General features: G+C 41.3%; 7 non-coding genes and 4 pseudogenes across 7 annotated transcripts in view; all 11 read right to left on the bottom strand.

Moving 5' to 3' along the window:
* LOC132966701 (5S ribosomal RNA) overlaps positions 1-17 on the bottom strand; it is a 119-nt gene extending 102 nt beyond the window's left edge. Inside the window, exon 1 of the ribosomal RNA XR_009670365.1 lies at positions 1-17. This exon is cut by the window's left edge and continues 102 nt beyond it. This is a non-coding gene — a ribosomal RNA (5S ribosomal RNA).
* A 121-nt stretch (positions 18-138) lies between these two features.
* LOC132966830 (5S ribosomal RNA) lies at positions 139-257 on the bottom strand. Its single transcript, XR_009670485.1, has one exon. It is a non-coding gene; the product is annotated as a 5S ribosomal RNA (ribosomal RNA).
* A 121-nt stretch (positions 258-378) lies between these two features.
* On the bottom strand, positions 379-487 carry LOC132966196 (5S ribosomal RNA; annotated as a pseudogene).
* A 123-nt stretch (positions 488-610) lies between these two features.
* Positions 611-729, bottom strand: LOC132966808 (5S ribosomal RNA). The gene has a single exon (XR_009670465.1). It is a non-coding gene; the product is annotated as a 5S ribosomal RNA (ribosomal RNA).
* Positions 730-850: 121 nt separating this feature from the next.
* On the bottom strand, positions 851-969 carry LOC132966912 (5S ribosomal RNA). Its single transcript, XR_009670551.1, has one exon. It is a non-coding gene; the product is annotated as a 5S ribosomal RNA (ribosomal RNA).
* A 120-nt stretch (positions 970-1,089) lies between these two features.
* On the bottom strand, positions 1,090-1,198 carry LOC132966274 (5S ribosomal RNA; annotated as a pseudogene).
* Positions 1,199-1,319: 121 nt separating this feature from the next.
* LOC132966644 (5S ribosomal RNA) lies at positions 1,320-1,438 on the bottom strand. Its single transcript, XR_009670312.1, has one exon. It is a non-coding gene; the product is annotated as a 5S ribosomal RNA (ribosomal RNA).
* A 121-nt stretch (positions 1,439-1,559) lies between these two features.
* LOC132966285 (5S ribosomal RNA) lies at positions 1,560-1,668 on the bottom strand (annotated as a pseudogene).
* A 124-nt stretch (positions 1,669-1,792) lies between these two features.
* Positions 1,793-1,911, bottom strand: LOC132966691 (5S ribosomal RNA). Its single transcript, XR_009670356.1, has one exon. It is a non-coding gene; the product is annotated as a 5S ribosomal RNA (ribosomal RNA).
* A 122-nt stretch (positions 1,912-2,033) lies between these two features.
* On the bottom strand, positions 2,034-2,152 carry LOC132966804 (5S ribosomal RNA). Its single transcript, XR_009670461.1, has one exon. It is a non-coding gene; the product is annotated as a 5S ribosomal RNA (ribosomal RNA).
* A 121-nt stretch (positions 2,153-2,273) lies between these two features.
* LOC132966446 (5S ribosomal RNA) lies at positions 2,274-2,382 on the bottom strand (annotated as a pseudogene).
* Positions 2,383-7,500: the final 5,118 nt, after the last annotated feature.

Below are 7,500 nucleotides of genomic sequence, written 5' to 3'. Positions count from 1 at the left end.
GTGGCATGGCCGTAAGCCATTATTGTGTGCAGACAGGGGTCTTATAAAGATGTCATGCCCTTGATTCTGGCTGAATTTTTGGACATGTGAATATGTCTCTATATGATAAAAAAAAACATATGTTCAAAAAAATGAAAAAGCTTACAGCACCTGGTATTCCCAGGCGGTCTCCCATCCAAGTACTAACCAGGCCCGACCCTGCTTAGCTTCCGAGATCGGACGAGATCGCACAAGTTCAGGGTGGTATGGCCGTAAGCCATTAGTGTGTGCAGAAAGGGGCCTTTTAAAGATGTCATGCCCTTGATTCTGGCTGAATTTTTGGACATGTGAATATGTCTCTATATGATAAAAAAAAACATATGATCAAAAAAATGAAAAATCTTACAGCACCTGGTATTCCCAGGCGGTCTCCCATCCAAGTACTAACCAGGCCCGACCCTGCTTAGCTTCTGAGATCGGATGAGATCAGGGTGCTATGGCTGTAAGCCATTATTGTGTGCAGACAGGGGCCTTTTAAAGATGTCATGCCCTTGATTCTGGCTGAATTTTTGGACATGTGAATATGTCTCTATATGATAAAAAAAAAAACATATGATCAAAAAAATGAAAAAGCTTACAGCACCTGGTATTCCCAGGCGGTTTCCCATTCAAGTACCAACCAGGCCCGACCCTGCTTAGCTTCCGAGATCGGACGAGATCAGGCGTTTTCAGGGTGGCATGGCCGTAAGCCATTATTGTGTGCAGACAGGGGTCTTATAAAGATGTCATGCCCTTGATTCTGGCTGAATTTTTGGACATGTGAATATGTCTCTCTATGATAAAAAAAAACATATGTTCAAAAAAATGAAAAAGCTTACAGCACCTGGTATTCCCAGGCGGTCTCCCATCCAAGTACTAACCAGGCCCTACCCTGCATAGCTTCCGTTATCGGACGAGATCGGGCATGTTCAGGGTGGTATGGCCGTAAGCCATTATTGTGTGCAGAAAGGGGCCTTTTAAAGATGTCATGCCCTTGATTCTGGCTGAATTTTTGGACATGTGAATATGTCTCTCTATGATAAAAAAAAACATATGATCAAAAAAATGAAAAACTTACAGCACCTGGTATTCCCAGGCGGTCTCCCATCCAAGTAGTAACCAGGCCCAACCCTGCCTAGCTTCCGAGATCGGACGAGTTAAGGGTGGTTTGGCCGTAAGCCATTACTGTGTGCAGAAAGGGGCCTTTTAAAGATGTCATGCCCTTGATTCTGGCTGAATTTTTGGACATGTGAATATGTCTCTATATGATAAAAAAAAACATATGATCAAAAAAATGAAAAAGCTTACAGCACCTGGTATTCCCAGGCGGTCTCCCATCCAAGTACTAACCAGGCACGACCCTGCTTAGCTTCCGAGATCGGACGAGATCGGGCGTGTTCAGGGTGGTATGGCCGTAAGCCATTATTGTGTGCAGACAGGGGCCTTTTAAAGATGTCATGCCCTTGATTCTGGCTGAATTTTTGGACATGTGAATATGTCTCTATATGATAAAAAAAAACATATGATCAAAAAAATGAAAAATCTTACAGCACCTGGTATTCCCAGGCGGTCTCCCATCCAAGTACTAACCAGGCCCGACCAAGCTTAGCTTCCGAGATCGGATGAGATCAGGGTGCTATGGCCGTAAGCCATTATTGTGTGCAGAAAGGGGCCTTTTAAAGATGTCATGCCCTTGATTCTGGCTGAATTTTTGGACATGTGAATATGTCTCTCTATGATAAAAAAAAAAAACATATGATCAAAAAAATGAAAAAGCTTACGGCACCTGGTATTCCCAGGCGGTCTACCATCCAAGTACTAACCAGGCCCGACCCTGCTTAGCTTCCGAGATCGGACGAGATCGGGCTTGTTCAGGGTGGTATGGCCGTAAGCCATTATTGTGTGCAGAAAGGGGCCTTTTAAAGATGTCATGCCCTTGATTCTGGCTGAATTTTTGGACATGTGAATATGTCTCTATATGATAAAAAAAAAAAATATTATCAAAAAAATGAAAAAGCTTACAGCACCTGGTATTCCCAGGCTGTCTCCCATCCAAGCACTAACCAGGCCCGACCCTGCTTAACTTCCGAGATCTAATGAGATCGGGCGTGTTCAGGGTGGTATGGCCGTAAGCCATTATTGTGTGCAGACAGGGGCCTTTTAAAGATGTCATGCCCTTGATTCTGGCTGAATTTTTGGACATGTGAATATGTCTCTCTATGATAAAAAAAAACATATGATCAAAAAAAAGAAAAATCTTACAGCACCTGGTATTCCCAGGCGGTCTCCCATCCAAGTACTAACCAGGCCCGACCCTTCTTAGCTTCTGAGATCGGACGAGTTCTGGGTGGTTTGGCCGTAAGCCATTATTGTGTGCAGAAAGGGGCCTTTTAAAGATGTCATGCCCTTGATTCTGGCTGAATTTTTGGACATGTGAATATGTCTCTATATGATCAAAAAAAAACATATGATCAAAAAAATGAAACAGCTTACAGCATCTGGTATTCCACAGGCGGTCTCCCATCCAAGTACTAAACAGGCACGACCCTGCTTAGCTTCCGAGATGGGACGAGATGGGGCTTGTTTTTTTTTTTTTTTTTTTTTATCTTTTATTATCAAAATTACAAAAACATTTATAATTGTTTCACATCATTTACAACAAATGCTATTATAATACATACACCCTCTAAATTAAACCTCCCCTCTGACGCAAACGGCACCCTAAAAACAATAAAAACATAGCATCAGAAAAAAAAACTCAAATCACCCCTGATACCCCCAACTCATGACAACTCTTCTGAGTCCCTCCCCCAAAGCAAACACCCCTCTGAAAACAAACCACAAAAACATACAAAAACCCCACAGTATTCTCAAAAAACCACTGAGAAAAAAAAAACCCAAATCAAATCACCCATTTTCCCCATGACCAAAAAAGAAGCCCTCGTACCAAAAAAACCAAAAACAAAATAATTTAGACATCCCACATAATTCCCTCCTCGTTTACTCTACACACATTCGCACCTTCCACAAACATTCTCATAAACTCACTCTCATTCGCTATGTACAGTAATTTAAGATGTGCTTTCCATTCATTCACAAACATTCTCCACACATTCATTTTCTTAATTTCATACAGTGCATAATTCCTCCTGTTAAAAACCGCTTTTCTTGCAAAAGCCAAAATTATATTCATTACATTGTGATTTTTTTGTTTTGTTCCCACCCCCAACAACACCGACAATTCCCACCCCCTTTCATTCCAACACTCATTCTTACTGCATTTCCTCAACATTTCTCTTATTTTTCCCCAAAAATAAACCAATTCCCCACACGTAACAAACAAATGTATTAAATCCTCATCCGTACTTTCACATACACAACACTTTCTTTCATACCTCTCCTTATGGATCTGATGCAGGACGATGCAGGTGAAGATCCTCCTGTGCCTCAGTTTGAAATCTAGGTCAAATATTGCATGTGGTGTATGCGGAATGTTAATGTTCTTCCATATCATGTTGCTTGTTATGTCCGGGTATGTGTCTGTCCATTTTACTTCGGATGTGGGTTTCTGTATTCTATGTGTGATTGCGCACCTATACCAAATTTTTGTAGTGACATCTATAATGTTGTGTTTCTTCTCCCCTAGGCACAGGGAGATCCCCCCCACATCGTCCTGCATCACTCCCTCCTTCTCTTTGATTAATTTTTCCCATTCGCTCGACAAAGACAATTTTACATTTGCAAACACTTCCTCAATCACATCCTTTCTGCACACACACCCTTTATTTTTTAAACCCCTCACCACCATTTGTAAATCAAAATCCCCCCCACAGTTCAGTAAATCCCTTATTCTAATATATCCCGCTTTCGACATAGCTTCACACTTAATTACCCTCTCCCCATTTTTAAAATACGGGCTCGAGAGGAAGGGCAGTCGTAGCACTGACCCTCTCGTTCCGCACTCTGGTACAGTCCAGGATGAAACCTGATACCACGCACTGAGTACTTCCTGGAAAAACCGTGGCAAGTGTTTAAATGAATCCGGGTTATTGATCTGGTACAGGTTGTCCTCGTTGTAGAGTCCAAAACTGCACAGATATTGTTTGAAGTGGTTTTTCCAAACTACGTTCCGGTTCTGGTCCATAAATTTACCTATCAATTTGACTCTTAGTGCTACTTTTTTTGTAAGAAAATCAATCAAAGCTAGCCCCCCCTGATCTTTAGCCCCTATTATTGTTTTGTGAGCTATACTCGCTGCTTTGTTTTTCCAAATAAAGTCCCTAATGGTCTTTGAAATCTCCTTAAAGGCCCAGTCCGGAAGCGTACAAGTACTCAGCGCATGATTCACTTTGGACAACACGAGAGCATTTGTTACGGCTACCCTTCCTCTCAACAATAGACCCCTCGCTTTCCACAAATTCAATGTTTTTTTAATTTTACCCACCACCTCTTTCCATGTTATATCATCACATTCATTCTCATTTTTCCCCATATTCACTCCCAACACTTTTCTTCTCTCACACACCGTTTTAAATCCCCACTTATTAACTAGATTGGATTCCTTACCTAGTAACATAATTTCTGACTTATTTTCATTTACTTTTGCCCCAGATGCTCTTTCATAAGTTTGTACATGTTTTAATATTAATTCTATATCCTCCTCTCCTTTTACCATTATATTCACGTCATCTGCATACTGTATTATTTTTACGTTTTCCTTACCTATACCTTTTATGTTTACGTCTTCCGATATCAGTGCTGCCAGCGGCTCTGCTACCAAGCTGTACAACAGCGCTGACATCGGACATCCTTGTCTCACTGACCTTGATATTTTAAAAGAATCAGTTAGTTCCCCGTTACATTTTATCTTGCTTTCCGCTCCTGTATACAACATATTTATCCATTCTCTCATTCTCTCTCCGAATCCAAACTTCTCTAACACCTTCCCCATGAACCCGTGATCTACTCTGTCAAAAGCTTTATTTAAATCAATCCCTAGCCATATTCCCCCCTCCCCTTCCATATCCCTGACCGTCTGTTTTATTGAAATGATTGAGTCTGCTATGTCTCTGTTTGGTATACTGTATGATTGTGTTTGTTCTATGATTGTTCCTATTACCTCCCTGATTCTATTGGCTATTGTTTTCGCTATGATTTTGTAGTCTGTGTTGAGTAGGCTGATTGGTCTGTAGTTGTCCAGATTTTTATTGTCCCCCTTGTTTTTGTAAAAAATAGTAACCACCCCTTCCCCTAAACTTTTTGGTATATGTTTCACTTTTTCCATATATTTACTCAATTTGTTCACCAAGGGCACCAGCTGCTCTTTGAAAGCTTGGTAGAATTCCGCAGTTAGGCCATCGCTCCCAGGACTTTTGTTTTTGTTTAACCCCTCTAAAGCACTTCTGATTTCTCCCTCTGTAAACTCACAATCACACCACATTTTATCGTCCTCGCTTAGTTTTTTCTTTAAGGCACCCAAAGCTCTGTTCACACTCACGCTATCACACTCCTGTCTCGAAAACAGGCTTTCATAATAGCCCTTTACTATTTCTAAAATTCCCTTTTTATCTGTCACACTTTTATCTGCTTCATTTAATAATTTGTTTATTTCTGTTCTTTTTTGTTTTTGTTTTTCCAGACCTAAAAAAAAGGCTGTACTCCTCTCCCCCTCATACATATATTGTATTTTACTCCTAATGGCTGCACCCCTACTCTTTTTAAGTTCAATCACTCCCAACTGTTCTTTTAAATGTATGTATTTTTCGACATCTACATTATCTACACTGTCAAGCGATGCTATTTCCTCACTTAGTTGTTTTCTCAAATTCTCTTCCTTTCTATTTTCTCTCCACTTTTTCTCTTTACTATAATTGATACACTTTTTTTTAATTCTGCCTTTTACACTATCCCACCACACATTCATATCTTCACTCTCATTCCACTCATATCCCACATCATTCAACAATCTTTCCATACTTTTCACAAACATTCCATCATCCAGCAAGCTTGCATTAAAGCACCATATCCCTCCTTTACGTACATTCGTTTCTTTTCTAAACGTGATTTCTATTCCAGCGTGATCGCTCCACATATTAGTTTTATATTCAACTTCTTTAATCCACCTCACTACCTCGCATGTCACCAAAGCATAATCTATTCTAGATTGTTTTAATGTATTTAGTACAATTTGTCTCCTGGAGAACACCCTCTCCCATGGATGTAGCAATCTCCAAATATCAATGCATTGTTTCGTTATCATTATATCTTTAAGTGTCCCCCTGCTCACATCCCCCTTAAACACATTATTTTTTGACACATCGGTGGGTGTCATCGCCACATTAAAGTCACCGATTATTATACAATTCCTTTCCCACCATTTGCTTATTGCAATGAAGAACGTTTTCCTTTCTTTTTCTCCATTCGGTGCATATATATTTATGATTCTTATATTTTTCGTTTCATACACACAGTCTATTACTATTATTCTTCCTTCTTTGTCTCCATAAACCAAATTTACCCCTGTTACCCGACCCGTTTTGACTAAAACCGCCACTCCTCTCGCCCTCGACGTGCCATTGGAGCAGAAAATATGGCCCACAAAGTCTTTTTTTATGTCTTCCACCAGGGAATCATCCCACCTGGTCTCCTGCAGGCACAAAACGTCATTCTGCAAGGAAAGAATCGCATGTCTTTTTTCTTTGTTCCTTAGTCCATTCACGTTTATCGAAAATAAATTAAAGGCCATTATCATAAAAATAAAAACAAAAAAAACGGATTTACAGGGGTTATTGTCAGTCATTATTTGTCCTTACATTTCAATTTTTTCACCAACTTTTTTCGTTGTCCAAGACTTAGTCTTTTTTGCGCACTCGCCAGTTCACTCACATCCATTTCACTGTCCGTTTCATTGGGACTGGTGCTTTTACCCGTATTATTTAGCATGATTTTTCTCCCTCCCGCCTGTCCAACACTACTCTCAGGCATCTCCCTCCCCTCTGTGCTCATGCTTACCCCCGGGTCTTCTGCCACGTCCCTTCCGTCTCCTTTTTTCCCTCTCTCGCTCGTTTTTCGCTGCTTCTGCTGTCCTCCCTCTCCAGCCAGCTCCGGCGTCTCCAGCTCGCACTCTGACGCCCGTTCTCCTCCGCTCTCTCCGCTCTGCTCCATTTCTCCGTCACTGTTCTCGTCTTCTCTGATCTCCTTCCTGCTTGCTCCGATCACCTCCTTCTCCTCCGCCTCCTCCTCGTACACCTCCTCCGCCTCGTCTTCATCCTCGTACACCTCCTCCACCTCGTTCTTGCTTTCCTCTCCGTTCTCACACTCACATTCATTTTCTCTTTTTTTACAGTTTGTGCATTTTGTGCTGTTCGCGCTGCACTCTCGCGCAAAGTGTCCCTGCACCCCTCAGTTGTGGCACATAAATTCTGGACACTCTCTCAGGATGTGTCCCGGCTGGATGCACATCCTGCACACTTTTTGTTGTCT

Source organism: Labrus mixtus, unplaced genomic scaffold (genome assembly GCF_963584025.1).
Source record: "Labrus mixtus unplaced genomic scaffold, fLabMix1.1 SCAFFOLD_49, whole genome shotgun sequence".
NCBI lineage: Eukaryota > Metazoa > Chordata > Actinopteri > Labriformes > Labridae > Labrus > Labrus mixtus.
Note: the sequence above shows the minus strand (reverse complement) of the source record. Positions and strands in the feature narration are given on the sequence as shown.